This window comes from Mastomys coucha, unplaced genomic scaffold (genome assembly GCF_008632895.1).
Source record: "Mastomys coucha isolate ucsf_1 unplaced genomic scaffold, UCSF_Mcou_1 pScaffold15, whole genome shotgun sequence".
In the NCBI taxonomy this organism is placed as follows: domain Eukaryota; kingdom Metazoa; phylum Chordata; class Mammalia; order Rodentia; family Muridae; genus Mastomys; species Mastomys coucha.
The window spans coordinates 37,967,515-37,986,505 of record NW_022196897.1 but is presented as its reverse complement, the minus strand read 5'-3'; the positions used below and the strand labels follow the sequence as shown (position 1 = coordinate 37,986,505).

The following is an 18,991-nucleotide window of genomic DNA, read 5'->3' as shown; positions in this document are numbered from 1 at the left end:
CATTTTGCCCTACTTTATACTTGTATGGTTTATTCAGGCTGCCTGCAGAAGCCCAATGTCCATTTAAAAGTGCCTTTTAAATCTCTATTATGTGACCCTCTCCCAAAATAAAATCTCAATATTTATCTATTATACTAAAGGACACATGGATAGTTTCCAGATAGAAGAATTTTGAATTAATTGTCAAGAATAATCTAGATTTCTTCTGGTGACTATGTCTGCACATTTTTGCTGAGTATATGCCTATAATGAAATGATTAGGCTGTATTTATGTTTTAGTAGATGCTGACACATAAATACCTTTGCAGAATAATTGTACAAATTAAAATTCCCCTTAGGCCCATGATTTTTCTTTTTCTTTTGGCACTCCACAGAGCCCAGGATCTCATACAAGTTAATTAAGCAAGTGTGGAGCACTGAGCAGTATAGTAGGCATCTTTAAATCACAAAGATATATGATAATAACTGTGACTTAAATAGGTTTCCTGGAATATGGAAAGGCTGACTTCAAGGGACAGCATAAAGAGTGTAAGCACACAATCATGGGGACATGCTGCTGGGAAACAAATATGGAAACTAAGTTTCACCCTGCAAGAAGGGATTCCTCCAGTTCACCACTTTTTGAAATTTTCCATAAAGCCTGATATACAAGAATGTATTCAGGAAACGAATGAGCCAGATGGTGGCTTATTCCTGAAATCCTAGCACTTAAGAGGCTGAGGCAGGAGAATTGCCCTGAGTATGAGTCCATCCTGGATTACAGAGTAAGACACAGCCAAAATAAAAAAGAAAATACTTAGAAAACATTGTTTTTTAAACCCTTAGGTTTAAACATCATATCATTCAAATTTTAATTTTGAAAGAGAGAGAGAGAGAGAGAGAGAGGTGATGAGAAACAAAGACAGGTAGAAATAAACTGGAGGGGAAGGGGAGGGGAATGGTACGAGAGACAACATGAAGCAACTTGCCAGTGTGACTGGAAGTCAAACTTGTCTGTCAGGACCACTAGCAAAGATTGTAAGTCAGTAATTATTGCCCAGCTTAGGATGAACTGACTTCATTCCGTTTACATCATGAAACAGTAGAGTAGCGTGTAATTCTGAGAAGTCAGATGATTTTACAGCAGGAACATCTGGAATGGTTTCTCCTAGCTTAGTGCTATGAAACAAAGTTTCGCCTCACCCAGTAGCACAGAGTTAGGGACTTTCCTAATACTGTGAATAATATGTAAATTATTGAAGAACTTTTCAAATAGCTGACCTGAGCCTAAACCACAGACTCAAGAAAAGAACCCTAAGAAAGTGCATCAATAAAAATCCAGCAAGTGCCACATCAAAATGAGATCCTACCAGGACTGGAGACACAACAGGAGACATGATGTCCCAGGAACGGAAGACTCTTGGAGGTAATATTTTTCAGAATGTACTCAATAAGTAAGTAGAATTAGATTTCAAGGGACAAGGAAATCTGGGCGCACTGCTGAATGCTGACACCCGAAACAGAGGAGACAGCATGCTTGTGGAAACTTGTCTTAAAGCTAGCCTTGGCCAGCAATTGCACAATCTCAGGCCTGATAGTGATGACAGGCCTTGGAATGTGTGGCATTTGCATGGCTGTCAGGATTGAGGGCTCAGACAAGCCCAGGGTTCTGCCAGCAGGAGGGCTGAGGTAGTGCTGCGGGCACACCCAGGGCCTCCACCTTTGAAACCTGAGCTTCAAAGGTGAAAGTTAAGCCTAGCTGCAAGAAAGATAGATGAGGGCTGAATCTTTCAAGATCTGTCACATGATAAATACCAGTCAACCACCAGGAAGGCAGGAGTAGTGCTGTAATAGCTTGAGCTGTAGATGTTAATGTGGAAAGAGCCCTTTAGCTGGGAAAATTTTCCATCTAGGAGAAAGGCCAATGAGGTCTTGATCTTTCAGTGCCTCAAAGGTCAAGGTTTGGAGAAAGAGCCGAGGCGATAAGGTGGGAGACTGAGTGGGTAGGGAGACATACCTGGGCATGCACAGAATGGAATGGGAAAGGCACTTCACTGCCTGTGTGATTGTTCACTTTGAAAAGACACATTTTCACAGACGTTTCACAGATTCCTTCTTTTAAGCTGGATGTAGTGGTGTCCAGAACTTGGATGATGGAAGCAGAAGGATCAGGAATTAAAGGTCATCCTCAAGAGTCTGAGTCTAGCCTGGGATACATAAGACCCTGTGTCAAAAAAAAAAGAAAACAAAACAACAGAAAAAAGGCATAAGCAAAGTTAACCTCATTATACTCTCAACTCCTAAAAGCCAGGATATATAATATTTATCTGTATAAGCTAGCTGTAGTGAATATTCTCAGTTGAAAGTTGAAAAATTTAACATCTTGGCATTGGTTAGAAATACATCTTCTATATTGTGGTTAATTACGTGTGCTATCAGTGCTGTATGCAGACTGTGTGACCTTTATCTCAGACATCACTCGTGGAGACGGGTATTATCTTCTAATGTGTCTTACAGCATAAACAATGAAAGAAGGGTCAGAAGGGGATGGTTTATTAAATAAAGCCTTCTAGAGGTGCTTGTTCAGCCATAATGTGAATGGTCATCTGAGGAAAAACTAAGGTTGTTTGTTTTATTCATTTTTTTGTTTGTTTCTTTTTGCTTTTTCAAGACATTTGCTTTTTCAAGACATTTCAAGACAGAAATGTCTAGCCCTGGCTGCAATTCACTCAGTCAGACCAGGCTGGCCTTGAACTCACTGAGATCTGCCTGCTTCTGCCACCCAAATGCTGAGATTAAAGGTGTTTGTCACTGCTACCTGGCAAAAGAAAAAAGTTCTAATTTCAATTGAGAGAGTATTGAAGTGGAAACTTAAAGGTTACTTGGAAAGTCAGTTGCATTGAATGGTCTTTTGCTGGGGCAAACATGTGAAAGAGAGTTTTCCTGAAGCAAATGGGCATTTTGCTAAAACAGACACACGAAGGATCAATGAAGCAGATATAGGTAAAAGGATGTTCTGCTAAAGCAAACAAATGAAAGGACAGATGAAGGACTCTTCACTAATGACGTACCTGTATTGCGTAGGTTTGCCTTACATTGCGTAGTTGAGCTCCATTTGTAGGTACTCCATAGAGAGAAGCACACCAAAAACTTTCTGGTGGTGTGCTGCAGCTTCTTGCCGCTTCCTCAGCCTCTGGCCAATTGGCAGAGTGACATCACCTGATATAGACTCACGTGGAGTTTTGCAAAGATAGACTCAAGTGCTGAGGCAAGACCCATGGAGGACACATGATGTTTGGAGGGAGTATAAAAAGGACTCAAGGGACTGTGAGAGGAGGTTGGAGCTTGGGGCTTGACTTGCCTGCATACCTAAACACTTCTTGCTCTCATCTTTTCACTGATTTTCTCTTCCTTGAGAGAGGCACAGCCAAGAACTTCTCCTGGTGTTCCTGCTGACCTTGGTACCTCCTGCTGACTCATCTAGATTCAGCTGAGGCCTAGCTGTTCTTGCTAGGTCATGCCACGGCTGCTACAATCCTAACACTACTGAACTGGACTGCTGGTGTATCCATGAAGTGTTTGTGACCTGTGCTGACCTGTGAACCGAACTGTTGATTTCCGGAGAATGCAGATGGGATTTTACTCCAAAGAACCATTTCTAAACAGGCCAATTCCACTTTATCCTTTCTTTTCCACTTACCTTTGGTGGGTAGTGGGCTAAAAGGGAAGTTAAAGCATTTAAGAACCATCATTAAAAATAGGTTTTGAAAAAAATTAAAGCCAAAAGTACTTTTAAATTTCTAGAGGAAAGTTTATGTATCAACACTGCCAAGTATAACTAAAATGTTCTCAGACTTCAGTACCTCTAGGAAGTGGGAATCCCTTCATCACATATCCCTTGAGTTGATGACCATTTGCTTCTGGCCATTAAGACTTTAGCAGAACCTTGGTAAGAGGAGAGTATAAAGGCAGGCTTACTGGCGGCAGTTCTGGGTGGGTTTCTGATCTTACAGGAGGAGGTCAGTGAAATCTCCATGCAGATTGGGGGAGGACAAGGAAAGACAGCAGGACATGCAAGCCATACTTTGCTTCTAACAGGTAGGGATTGAGGGTTCCTGGGAGAACTTGGAGGCCAGGTCTTAAATAGGCATGTCAGCTGTAAGTCCCAGGTCTGAAACCCAACACTTGGGGGTTCTGTCCTCAAAGCTAATCTTCTAAGGTCATAAGGTCACAGGGACAGTGTAAAGTGTGGCTGTTTACTGGCTGTAAGTGTGGCCTCAGGCCCACAGGAGAACAACAGAGGCCGAAGGATTAACTCTCAGCATCCTATTCCTAAGCAGCTCTGAAACAGGCTATAAAGCAAGGGGCCCTTTCTCTGAGCTTGTCTACTTTGAAATAGGCCTTAAACTTACATGTGAAGAGGTTCCCATCCTCTGGGGTAAAAGAACATTCACATCTCTCAAAGGACTCAGAGAACTTTATCCAAGAAACTTTGACAAGGCCACCCCTCTATTCATTGCCACAAGACCACCCTTGTTCTGCAGTCTCATTCTGTATGTCTACTACACATGACACCTAAATTAAAAAAAACCACGCAGAGGTTCCCTGTTTCCTTAGGTCTTGATTTCTGGAGGGTCTCATTTCATATAAAACTTAGATTAAAGGACTGGCTGTGGTTTTTGCTAATCTGTCTCTCTGTATAGGGACCTAACCCATGAATCTAAGATGGGGAAAAAGGGTTAGTTCTCCTCCCATAGCTGACTGAAGTGTATCTGAGTGAACACTTCTAACCTGCCAACACTTCTAAAAACAGCTCGCATACCATCTCTCGGAGCTGCCCAAACCTTACAAGCCACTTGGTGTCCAACAGCACCAGATTTTCTTGACTTTCCACCTCGATGAAGGTAAAATGAAGGAGGGTTCTTCTCAATTCTGGACCTCCTGAATGCTTTGTAGTAAAAAATGGCCTCTTTGTGCAGAAAGGTCCATGAGTCTATAAATGAAGAGGGCACCAATGTCTACTTCGAGTTTGTACTCAATAGAACTATAATTAAAAATTAGTCTTCAAATCCTTCAACAACCCTTTACCCTCATCTCTATGCTAGAGGCTTGCAGGCTAGAATCTCCCTACTGCCCTTTCTAGTTCACACTTTGCCCAAATAGTCCTGTTACTTGAACAGGCAAATGTCCTGAGACCCAAGCTTTAGCTCTTTTCTGAAGGTGACATGTAATTTATGGCAGAGAAGAAATAAATGTGGTTGAGATGATCACTAATCGTACCTACTTTGGAAGTGTACATGTCAGTCTTGCTGGGACAGAAGCCCAGTCAGGACTCTGACAATGAACCTTCTGCAAGTCTAGATGACCACTCTCAGACTTCAGCCTGACTCAATGGCAGCTTGTTTGCATGCAGTCCCATATCAGCAGGTCTCCTGGACATGATGCTCAGCCAACCTCTGTAATGTAGGTAGACTAGAGACTTTGTACACAATTTTTATACTGTTTCTTCTGATTTTTTTTCCAGTTCAACAGAATTCTTGGAAATAATATTTTAAATCACCATATACAAATGAAGTATTGATAAACAGAAACATGGACAGCTACTTGACATGAAGAATAACGTCCCCATCTTGTATCTGTGGATAATTACTTCCTTAAACACAGCAACCCAACCTGCCAGATTCAACATCCGCATTTTTGTGGTCTCCTTTCTCGTAGGTTGTTGGTGTATGCTTCCTAGTATCGGTTCGAACACACTGGGCACTGTTGACTTTGCAACAGGGTTTGGTTTAAAATAACCTCAGTTTTGGTATTTTCTAGCCCTGCCTGTGTGTTTCCTTCAAAGCACCTCATGCTCTTAATCTCCAGAAGGAAGTTTGTTGGCTTGCCACTTAACCACCCCCCTTTTTACTAGAAAAGTATTGCTTGGCCATTTGAGAAGAATTAAATAAAAATGAAGCAGCAGTGTGTTCACCCACTGAGTTCTTTTTGTTGGCAGATATGACACAGGTCTTTATTGAGGGTCTTTATCATCTGAATTATGATTCTCATGGACAGATATCTTATGATAGCCTATGTGAACTAAGCACAGAAAAAAAAAGCCACAGTGACCCTCTTTTAAAAAGTTTTCTATGTTCTTACAAGCTATTAGATAACTAATTAGAGACAAAGTTTGGCAAATTATAGTTCGAGGTCCAACCCAAGTCTAAGGTCTGGTTTGTTAATAAAGTTTTACTGGATCGAAGTCACACTCACTGGCTCACACCTGTCGAAGACTAACTCCGCACTGCAATGAACTGAGTCAAGTAGTTTCAACAGCAGTTGTGTGCCCTGCATCTGAACTACTTGTTGTATGTTCCTTTAAAGAAACAATGCTTTAAAACAATTTGATCTGGGATTATCAGATAAACAACACATAGCTGTGTTTGTTCTAAATGAAACAGGGGCATGCAAGTTGAGCAGATTAGAAAACCATATAGTTCTGCAGGTTATTAGACTTATTTATTTTTTAAAGGAACTGTGTTCAAGTAATTTGGATAATTTATAAACAAGTCATTTAATGTGCCACTGTGTGGGGCAATTTTACAAAGGGGATTAGATTACACAGAATCACTTAAGTTGCTTGGCCTGAGAAACCCTGGCTATTTGTGGGGCATCTCATAGGAGTCATTTTGGATGAGGATGCTACGGGGAAATGCAAGCTTGAAAGCCCAATGACATTGGCTCATAGAACATACATCTTTAGGGAGAGTTAGGCTCAAGCAGCAGCAGCAGCTGATAAGCTTGGAAGGGGTGATTTCCCTAGCCCCCAAACTTACTCTGGGTTCACATAAAGCTGGGGCCTCTATTGTGGCTGTGGTTCTCCACTCAGAGCATCTTAGTGACCATGTCATTGGACCAGTGCACTCTACAGCCGCACACAAGACTCCTCTTGATACACAATTTCTAGGATCCTGTCTTCATTTCCAAAGTTGGAGAAAAGTCCTTGGAATAATTATTAAATCCCATCGAGCCATGACTGTGTGTTCCTTGTGACCTGCCATCACCTAGAACAAGAAGGTTATGTGGGCGTCGAGGGGTCTAGAAAAACCTGGTGTGGCCTTTAGGGAAAGCTACAAGGAACAATGGGAAAGTTCCTGAATATTGGGAAATGTTTTCTCAAGATCAAGCGATTTATTGGCATGCATTTCAAATTAGAATGGTAGCTGCCAGGGCTTGCTCTGTCCAAGGGCAACACCAGTACAGTGGCACACAATGCCCCAGGTGGCCTGAGTAATTTAGATCCTGTTAGGTAGCCATTATGTTTATAAAAGCAGAGTTTTTATCACCATACATAGTTTTGGAATTCCTCCTGGCTTTGTCACTAAGTTGCCTAAAATCATTATTGGTAGGAAGCCAGGTATTTGTTTAAAAGTAGCCAAGCAAGATCTGAAAACCAAAACAACTTCTCCCTAGCTCAAAGGCTTGGCAGTCTTCCTTAATCACTTCCACCCCAGCAGTGCGAGGAAGCTGTCCCTATGCATGCAGGCTTACAGCGACACAGATACAGCACCTTTGTTCTGTGAGGTAGAGAGAAACACAATCGCTGCTGAAAGGGAGCAGAAATATCAACCCCAAATATGCCACACGGGCACAAGTCATTGGTTTTGTCTGCAAGGAATTAAGAGTAAGATCATAGGAACTTCCTAGTCTCCACCTTCCCCACAAGGGATAAAACTCTCTTTGAAAATTTCACAGGCACTTGCCTTTCTAACAGTGTTCCCAACACTCTGTTCTGTACCAGCACAATACTTATCACAGGGAACAGAAGAGGGGAGGCTTCTGATAGACCCCACTGAATAGTCTATCTCTGTAGGACAGTGGACCATGCCAAAAAACTTAGTATGGTTGAGCGGGTTCAGAGTTCTCACACCCAAGCACCCATCTGAGACAGCAGGCGGTTCCCTGCTCCCTATCAGATTCCTGGCCTAGAACATGTGCCACACTTTAAACATAAGAAAACATGACCTATGGTCACTTAGCTAAAAAACAGAGTTCTCTATGCTAATGAGATATCTAGCGGTCCGGAGGGTTTAGCCAATAAGCTTTCCTTTCCAGATATTCCTCCCTGAAAAAGGTATTTAATCTCTGGTCCATCCTGAGGAGTTGGTATACACCCATTTTCCACAATGAACAGTCAATAAACGGTATAGATAAGCATGGACTGTCTCTTCCATCGAGAACTACCAGGGAACATGGAGAAACCTTCGACTACCTAGTCACTGCCTAAGTCTCTTGCAGAAGGCCTCCATGTACTCCCAGACAATGGTCCCTAAGCTAAGGACTTTTGCCTATGAGCAAGGACAATTACATTTATTTTACAGAAGATGTACAATCAATTTAAGTTTATCTCCAACTAGCTTACAGATAAATGAGACTCAGATTATGGTTATTTTGTTTGGCTTTGATAATCCCTAATCTATTCTTCTAACTACTGGTCTGCCTACCTCTCCAGGAGTGTACCCCAGATACTTGCTGTTTCTCCTGGGCATGTACTCACCATCCATCCATCCATCCATCCATCCATCCATCCATCCATCTCTCCTCTTCCTCTCCCCTTTCCTCCATGTTCCTCTTCCTAATCTTCCTTCTTCTGCTCTTGTTCTCTCTCAATGACCGTCTTCTCCACCACTAACCAGGTAACTAAAAACCCACCTACCTCTAATCCCTCCAGGAATTGGCTGTTGCCAATAGTTTTAAATCAAGGAACAAGGTCTGCATAACAAAAGCTAGTAACCTTGAGTAGACCTAAACCTACTCTTCGGATACAGAATTTAGCATTATGATGCATAGCACAGACCAAACCTTAACAGAAAATAACAATTTAGGAGACTAATTGTTTTGCCAAACCACATATGATTAAGCCAGGTCTGTCTGCTCCAAGAGCTAAGGTGTGTTGCCTATGTGTTGAGTACCGAGTCTTATTCAGACCTGGGTCCCCTCCTTTAACAGAAGAAGCATCTGTTAAAGTTCACAACCAAAGACACATTATTTACTGATAAGTACATTCATTTAGGAAGCTAGGGCCTGCCATATGTCAAGCAATGTACTAAGTGTTAGGAAAATACCAGGCAATCGTTCTCGTCCTCATGGAAGACTCAATAATGTCTGGAGGGATAGAGCTTTGAAAGTTACCTACATGTGAGGAACAGGCTATGGAGAAGCTGCCCTCTGAACAGGTATTTACAGGAGGCCAGGAGAGGAGCTCCAAGGACGCAAGGTAGAGTGATCCAGGTGGTGGGTCAGGGGCAAAGGGCCCTGAGATGGAGCATGACTCACATAGTTGATTCAAAACAGAGGAAAGACCAGAATGACTGGAGTTGAGCAGGTAGAAGGCAGAAGGCACCGGACAAGGAGATAAGTTGAAGCAGTCAGTTTCCCTTCACTGTTGTGTATCTGTCTTCATGACTCAGTTTCCTCCTGCTACTTCTCTCTCACCATTCTTCTGAGCCATCTGTGGCTATCTGCTCACATCAATTACAGGTTTATTGTTCTCAATGTGTGTGTGCAGCCATCTTTCTATGATTGTGGTCTCTGATTTGTTCTACACCACTGAACACCTTAACCACTGTTGTCTTCTAACAGCTTACATACATACAATTCCAACACACACAGACACACAGACATATACACACATTAAACAGACACACACACAGACACACAGACATATACACACATTAAACAGACACACACACATGCACACACAAACACACACACAAACATAGACACACAATACACTGATACACAGATACACAGACACAAACATACAGACTCACACAGAGACACACACCCATGTACCCATAGACACACACACAAACACAGACACATGGAGACACTCACATGAGCACACAGGCACACAGACACACACACACACACACACAGACACACACACACACACATACCCACACACACACCTCAATGAGAGTGCTTCTACTCTAGGAGAAGTTGCAGTCTTGTGAAGAAGACTAAGTTGGCCTTCTTTCCCCACATCCCATGGCTCTCCATCTCATAGCAAGAAGTTATGATTTGGAGCAAGAGGGCTCTGTGACATGGTCATGGAAACTAATCTCTTGACAAAGCGATTAGTTAGCTTAGTTTCCTCCAGAATTTAAGTACCTAATATTTCATCCATTTTCCTTACTAGTGAAGGGCTCTTTTCTTTTCTTCTCTCTTCTCCTCTTTTCTTTTCTTTCTTTTCTTATCTTTTCTTCCCCTTTCCCCTCAAAACTTCATTTGGCATTTTCATAGTTACAGTCTGGCAGTAAAACAGGACTTTCTGAATTTAGCACATGAACAAAACTTTTCTTCGGTAAACGAAGCTGCTCTTGCCCTGCCCTCAGCTTTTGGAACTTCGAGTTCCCCTCAGTGTCAAAGGGCGCCTCCATCCCAGAGATCCAAAGACACTGTGTCCACATGCAGCTACTAGGAACTAATTCCCTGCAGTCAGGCAGGTTTCCTGAGATCTTATACAAGGTGCAAGGGCTCCAACTCCACCTGTACTGTAGAGAGAAATCTGAGACCAAGTGTGAGCATTTTTGTGCAGGATTGATCCATAGCCATGCATTATGGCAGATGTCTCTACACCTCATCCTTCATTGGCTCTACCTCTTCCTGTCTAAGCCTTCACTCCTTCTTTGGTATCCCTACCCCTTGCAAATCAGCACTTTGCTGCTGAGTGTTTGTTCTGGTTTTACTCTAGCCCCAGCCTGGCTGGGAACTGGACCATTTAGAGCACACAAAGTTGCCTACCAGTGGTGAGGACATACTGCAGCTATCAGTTAACTGAAGCTTTTCATTCTCTATTTGTCCCCCAAGTAAGTGGCTGAAATAAGAAGACAACTAAAATAAAGTGAAGATACTCGAATCTATGTTTGTTGCTTTTGTTTAGGAGTTAAGTCATAATATACACGAATTAGGATGTATAATTTAATGTATACTTAAATTAGAATGTGTTAAAGTATTGGAAAGGAACATACAAAAAACAATTCAGCCTATTAGGATGATAAAGGTGTGGTGGCAAGGATTAGAGGCAAAGCTTAGCAGACTCCAGGGTTCCGTTCCTCTCTCTGGAACTTTCCAAGTTGCACATTTTGATCAAATGACTTAATTTTCTGAGCTTATTTCCTCATTCGACGACTAATGGGGAATACACATAAAGTGCTTATCCACAGCTTTGGCAAGTGCTAAGTACTCAATAAAATCAGGCTTTAGCCTTTTCTGGAAGAGTCTGGTAATTATTGCCCAAGCAGGCCAAGTATCCTGAATCATTTCTCACCCACTCTCACAGTGTAACTGTTTCTGATGCCAGATATCTGATCTCAAGGGGGCTTCCTGATTGTGGTCTGTGTTTACTCTGCACTGGAGGGTTGTCAAAAGACAGATGATGCCCATTTCTCTTGATAGAAAGGGGCCATCACTAAAGTCAAACACCACGTCACTCTGAAAGAACTTTGCCCGTCATAGCTCTGACTTCATCATTCTTTCCCTAAGATGGACTCAAAGTTAGAAGTCTATTGCCATTTACAAGCCTTTGAAGGCCACATCTTCTTCTCAAAGGAATGGAGAGTCAAACAGGTCCATGAGTTTCCCACACAGCTTCTTCAGCAGTTGACAGTGCACCACTTCACAGTGTTGCTTCATGGGTTAACCACATATGGCTTCCACTTTAGGTTTTCTACCCGCAGTGTCATTTCTAAGATGTTTGTTCCCAGCTTAGCTTTAGATTATAGATGATTAAGGTTCTAGTAGTAGAGGAGAGGAGCTATTCAAAAAAGGATTGATAAAGTATTTAAAATCTTCCAGGATTATGTGACGATTGAGGTCATTTATTACAATGAAAAATTTGATCTGATTTAAGCTTTGAACTTAAGAATGCTAGCAGAATTCTAAGCAGCTTAGGGTCAGCCCAGATAAGGAAGCACAGCACTGGTTTGGCGGATGTTTCCTGGGAATATCAAACTTCAGACCTTAGCATTATGGGCAGGTTTCATGTTAGAAATCGTAACTAGAAAGGATCGTGATTTGCTTTCGTGTGCTGATTTTTGTGCCCTTTGTCATCTACACTTCTGGCTCTGGCATTTTCTGTGAACGGTCAGCTTAGTTTTGTCTCTGTAGGTCATACTGACATGGATATGCATTCTCCCTATACGGAGTTCTACAAGTGTATGCGTGGCTCCACACTCTGAATCTTCCCTTCTTCCTTGAAGATGGCCATGGGTATCTATCTAGTCAGGCTTATTAAAATCCTCTTCTAAAATACATTCCCCCCCCTTAGGACTTACAGGGACGTTCAACCTACTTTGGGGCCCTGACCTGTGGCTCCTTCTAAGTCCCCTGAAAGCTCTCTATCTCCCATTTCGTAGGCGACTCCAACAAAGTGACAGAGACCAGCAGGTTTAACCAAGAAAACTGCATTTTCCCCAAGGGCTGTAAATCCAAGATGGAGAAGCCAGTAAGGGTGGTTTTAGTGGAGACTTCTCCTTAAAGACTACATGGCTGCCATTCTTGCATCTCTGATTAGTCATGTAGGGTGTGTGTTTATGCCTCTGGCAACTCTTCGTCTGCACGCTCTACTTTCCTTATGCAGATAGCAGCCTGCTTGCACGTAGAGCCCTACCCAGCATCATCTTTCTAATTAATTAACTCTAAAAGAGTGTGCTTGCAAGTCCTGTCACATTCTGAGAAACTTTAGTGCTGTGATTTTGAGAGGAAGAAGCCCCTCCAGGTACCAATTCCATTCCACCAGGTTTGTTATGGAAACTTATCAACCTTGCAGGCCTCTGAAAGTCCATAGCAAAAGCAAATTGAAAAGAGAAAAAAAAAGAATAAGCTCTGGCTAGATTTTATTATTGTGACATTGTTAATGCTGTCTGCTATTTACAAAGCTCCACTTTGGGTGAGTGCTATAGAATAGCATGCCTCACGCTCCGTCCGGCCTTGAGCCTTTACTCCCTCTCCTGTTTTCAGAACTCAGTGAAGACTGCTTGTTACAAAGGACAGTTGGGAGTTGTTTGCTTGTTCTAATGCTTGCTATGCACCAAGACGATGCAAGTTTGTTTGTTTTTAGGAAGCTCCTAATCTTACTCTCTCGTCTTCAGCCAGTTCCTACCACAATTGGCTTGAAGGGCAGAACCACCACAAAACACCGGAACCCAAATCTGCTGTGTTCATCTGCAAAGCCAAAAATCAACGAAGCCTTGCACACCAGTGCATCATCAAAAATACACGAGCGAAGCTGCTTGCCAAACACATCACTGACAAGATTTAGACTCTGCTTAATCGCTTCTATTTTTGCATGTTTCTCTAGAGAAAGTTCCAAAACCTATTGTCCTGGAAAGTGCTTTATATTGGAGCCTTTTGCACAAACATTGGATGAAGATTATCTAAGCTCTTCTGCATGTTGAACTGCCATCTAGAAATCTTTAAAAGCTTTCTGAACAGTAGAGATGAAGGGGTTCCTTTAGGACATTGCCAAAGATGCTAGAAGGATCTTCGGACAAGAGGAACTTGTCAATCAGACACTGTATATTTTAAGTTTGTGTTTATAATAGTTTCAACTTTAATGTAATTTTTATTATAGTCAAAATCTGAATTATGAACACAATTATACTTAATTTTGAATGTAAGAAATGTAGATAGATATTCCTTTTAAAAATTTAAATCGTGTAATAACTTATTCTTTCTATCTATTGTATCTGAAAGTTTTGTTAAGGATAGTATTCTGAACTGGCATATGTGGTCTTTTAGAATTTGTAGAACATCTTTTCAGGCCATTCTAGCATTTAGAGTCTCCATTGAGAAGTCAGGAGTTATTCTATTTGGTTATTCTATTAGGTCTTGTCAGTTAGACACTGTATATTTTAAGTTTGTGTTTATAATAGTTTCAACTTTAATGTAATTTTTATTATAGTCAGAATCTGAATTATGAACACAATTATACTTAATTTTGAATGTAAGAAAACCCTGTTTGAAATAATCTCTGACTATATTTTTCTAGTTAACACAAAAATGTTTCCTCTTCAGTATTCATCCCCTGTGGTATTTTGAATGAGAGTGACTGTTGCCCACAGACTCATATCTTTGAATGTTTGTTTGCTAGTTGGTAGACTGTTTAGGAAGAATTAGGAGGTATAGCTTTGTTGGAGGAGGTATGTCACTGAGGATGGACTTTGAGGTTTCAAAATCCCACTCTAGGCCTTGGTCTTGTATTTTTTTTCTGACTCCTGCCTTCTGACTAGAATATAGGCTCTTACTATTTTTCCAGAGCCATACTGCCATGCTGCCTACCATGATGATCTGAAACTATAGGCAAGCCCCAAATTAATGCTTTCTTCTGTAAGTTTCCCTGATAGTGGTATCTCTTCACAGCAATAGAACAGTAACTAAGATGTAACGTTACCAATGTTACATTTCTTTTTTGTCAAAGTCAGTACTTCATTGAAACTCTATTTTAAATTGAAGTCTCATATAGAAAATGGCAAAGTACTGACTGGTTTTTCTTTTTATTTGCCCATCATCTTCTTACCACAACACCGATAAAAGACAAAACTTAAAACAAAAACAAAAGCAAAACACAAGAACAAACAAACAAAAAACCTCGACCACTTAAGTACAAAGATTACAAGAGAAATACAAACAATGCTTGGAGATCCTTTCTATCAAGCTTCGTTTCTAAATCTCTACATGCAGGCTCCATGGGGTAACTTCTTTTCAAAGGATGCAGTGTGGAAGTGTATGGATCTTACAGTATGGAGAAAAGAGTGACTAATAAAGAGATCTTCAAGATCAACATTAAAGAGACAAGGATCACTTTATGGATAATGGCATAGGTAATGTGTCATAGCAAAGGAAATTTCTCTGTGTGTTATTCCTCCTAATATAGTCTAATCATGAAAAAAAATTGTCAGAAAAATGCCATTCAGGAAACAGTCTTCAAAACACCTGAACAATATAATCTTTATAACATTTGAAGCCATCAGAATGAGGGAAGCCTGAGTTTTCACAGTGAAGAGAAACTTATGGTCTTGTTACAACTAATTGTGACCCCTGGGTGGGGTCCTGGGCCAGATCAAATGAGCAGTACAAAAAATTCAGGCATTCTGAACAAAGTATGCTCTTAACCACCTTGTAGCAATGTATTAATTGTATGAAGCATAGCAGCTAATTTAAGTTGCTGGCAGAAGGAGTAACTGGGTATAGACACCTGGAAATTCTGAACTACCTTTGTAATATTTCTGTATATATAAAGCTGTTCTAAACCAATTTATTCACATGCATACATTTTATATATCTACCAGTGTTTAGGAAGGCATTAATTTCTCAAGATCTACTTCCAACTTCAGCTTTATTTTCCATCTTTGACAAACTGTGGCTTAAAAATATGATCTCCATGTGAAGCAGAGAACTTGCCTCCAGGGAGTGCTCCAACCCAGGGACTTGGGTGAGATCGTCATTTTCTCTCTGGTGACATTCTAAGGCGAGACCAGCCAGGAGGCACAGGCCTCAGAAGTGGCAGGGCAGCTGGGACAGGATCCTTTCTACCTCCATCTACATCTAGGAGGGATGGAGGATCCATAGCACTCTCTGCCTCTTCCCTGCAAGTGGAGAGCTTGCCTTCAGGGAATGCTCCAACCCAGGGACTCAGGTGAGATCACCATTTTCTCTCCAGTGACTTTCTAAGGCAGGACCAGCAAGGTGGAACAGGCCTCAAAAGCGACAGGGTAGCCAGGACAGGATCCTTTCTACCTCAGTCTACACCTAGGAGGGACAACAGATACACAGCCCTCTCTGCACCTTTCCTGAAAGTGGAAAGCCTGTCTCCAGGGTTATCTCTGACCCCAGGACTCATGACGGATAACTGATTCATAGCCCTCTGTATTAAAGAAATACAGGAGAATACAGGTAAACAGGTTCAAGCCCTTAAAGAGGAAACACAAAAATCCCTTAAAGAATTACAGGAAAGCTCAACTGAACAGGTGAAGGAATTGAACAAAACCATCAGGACATAAAAATGGAAGTAGAAACAGTTAAGAAATCACAAAGAGAGACAACTCTGGAGATACAAATCCTAGGAAAGAAGTCAGGAACCATAGATACAAGCATCACCAACAGAATACAAGATATAGAAGAGAGAATCTCAGGTGTAGAAGATACCATAGAAAACACTGACACAACAATCAAAGAAAACACAAAATGCAAAAAGTTCCAAACCCAAAACATCCAGGAAATTCAGGACACAATGAGAAGACCAAACCTAAGGATAATAGGTATAGAAGAGAATGAAGACCTCCAACTTAAAGGGCCAGTAAATATCTTCAACCAAATTATAGAAGAAAACTTCCCTAACCTGAAGAAAGAGATGCCCATGGACATACAAGAAGCCTATAGAACTCCAAATAGAATGGACCAGAAAAGAAATTCCTCCTACCACATAATAGTCAAAATACCAAATGCACAAAACAAAGAAATAATATTAAAAGCAGTGAGGGAAAAAGGTCAAGTAACATATAAAGGCAGACCTATTGGAATCACACTAGACTTCTCACCAGAGACTATGAAAGCCAGAAGATCCTGGGTTGATGTCATACAGACCCTAAGAGAACACAAATGTCAGCCCAGGCTACTACACCCAGCAAAACTCTCAATTACCATAGATGAATAACCAAAATATTTCATGACAAAACCAAATTTAAACAATATATTTCTACAAATCTAGCCCTTCAAAGGGAAATAAATGGAAAACCTCAACACAAGGAGGGAAACTACATCCTAGAAAAAACAAAAAAGTAATCTTCCAACAAAACTAAAAGAAGATAGCCACAGGAACAGAATTCCAACTCTAACAACAACAACAACAACAACAACAACAACAAAACAGGAAGCAAAAATTACCTTTCCTTAATATCTATTAATAGCAATGGACTCAATTCCCCAATAAAAAGACATAGACTATCAGACTGGATATGTAAACAGGATCCAATATTTTGTTGCATATAGAAAACCCACATGAGTGACAAAGAGAGACACTACCTCAGAATAAAAGGCTGGAAAACAATTTTCCAAGCCAATGGTCCCAAGAAAAAAGCTGGACTAGCCATTCTAATATCGAATGAAATTGATTTTACCCCTAAAGTGATCAAAAAGGATAAGGAGGGACACTTTATACTCATCAAAGGTATGATCTACCAAGATGAACTCTCAATTCTGAACCTCTATACTCCAAATGCAAGGGCATCTACATTCATAAAAGAAACTTTACTAAAGCTCAAAGCACATATTGCAACAAATACAATAATAGTGGGAGATTTCAACAACTCACTCTCTGCAATGGACAGAGCATGGAAACAGAAACTAAGCAAAGACAGAGTGAGACTAATAGAAGTTATGAAACAGATGGATTTAACAGATATCTATAGAACTTTTTTATCCTAAAACAAAAGGATATACCTTCTTCTCAGCACCTCATGGTACCTTCTCCAAAATTGACCATATAATTGGCCACAGATCAGGCCTCAACAGATAAAAGAAGATTGAAATAATTCCTTGCATCCTATCAGATCACCATGGACTAAGGCTGCTCCTCAATAACAACATAAACAATAGAATGCCCCCACACACATGGAAGCTTAACAACACTCTACTCAATGACAACTTGGTCAAGGAAGAAATAAAGAAAGAAATTAAAGACTTTCTAGATTTTAATGAAAATGAAGCCACAACATACCAAAACTTATGGGACACAATGAAAGGAGCCCTAACAGGAAAACTAATAGCTTTAAGTGCCTCCAAAAAGAAACTGGAGAGAGCCGAGCCGGACAGTGGTGTCCCACACCTTTAATCCCAGTACTTGGGAGGCAGAGCCAGGTGGATTTCTGAGTTTGAGGCCAGCCTGGTCTACAGAGTGAGTTTCAGGACACAAAGGGCTAAACAGAGAAACTCTGTCTCGAAAAAACCAAAAAAAAAAAGAAAAGAAAAAAGAAAAAAGAAACTGGAGAGACCATACACCAGCAATTTGACAACACCTCTGAAAGCTCTAGAACAAGAAGAAGCAAATTCACCCAAGAGGAGTCGAAGGTAGGAAATAGTCAAATTCAGGGCTGAAATCAACCAAATAGAAACAAAAAGAACTATACAAAGAATCAACCAAACCAGGAGTTGGTTCTTTAAGAAAATCAACAAAATAGATCAACCCTTAGCCAAACTAACTAGAGGGCACAGAGACAGTATCTTAATTAACAAGATCAGAAATGAAAAAGGAGTCATAACAACAGACACTGAGGAAATCCAAAAAATCATGAGATCCTACTACAAAAGCCTATACTCAACAAAACTGGAAAACCTGGGTGAAATAGAAAATTTTCTAGACAGATACCAGGTACCAAAGTTAAATCAAGATCAGATCAATGATCTAAACAGTCTCATATCTGCTAATGAAATAAACAGTCATTAATAGTCTCCCAACCAAAAAAAGCCCAGGACCAGATGGGTTTAGTGCAGAGTTTTATCAGACCTTCAAAGAAGACCCAATACCAATACTCCTCAAAGTACTCTACAAAATAGAAACAGAAGGTACTCTATCAATTCGTTCTATGAAGCTACAATTACTTTTATACCTAAATCACACAAAGACATAACAAAGAAAGAAAACCAGACTAATTTCCCTTATGAATATCAATGCAAAAATACTCAATAAAATTCTTGCAAACCGAATCCAAGAACACATCAAAACGATTATCCATCATGATCAAGTAGGCTTCATCCCAGGAATGCCAGGATGGTTCAATATAGAAATCTGCCAACATAATTCACTATATAAATAAACTCAAAGAAAAAAATGTATGATCATTTTATGTGATGCTGAGAAATTATTTGACAAAATCCAACATCCCTTCATGATAGAAGTCTTAGAAAGATCAGGAATTCAAGGCCCATACTTAAACATAGTAAAAGCAAGATACAGCAAACCAGTAGCCAA

General features: G+C 40.7%; 1 pseudogene; it reads right to left on the bottom strand.

The window, feature by feature from the left end:
• LOC116091640 overlaps nucleotides 1-18,991 on the bottom strand; it is a 56,682-nt pseudogene that overhangs the window by 13,074 nt on the left and 24,617 nt on the right.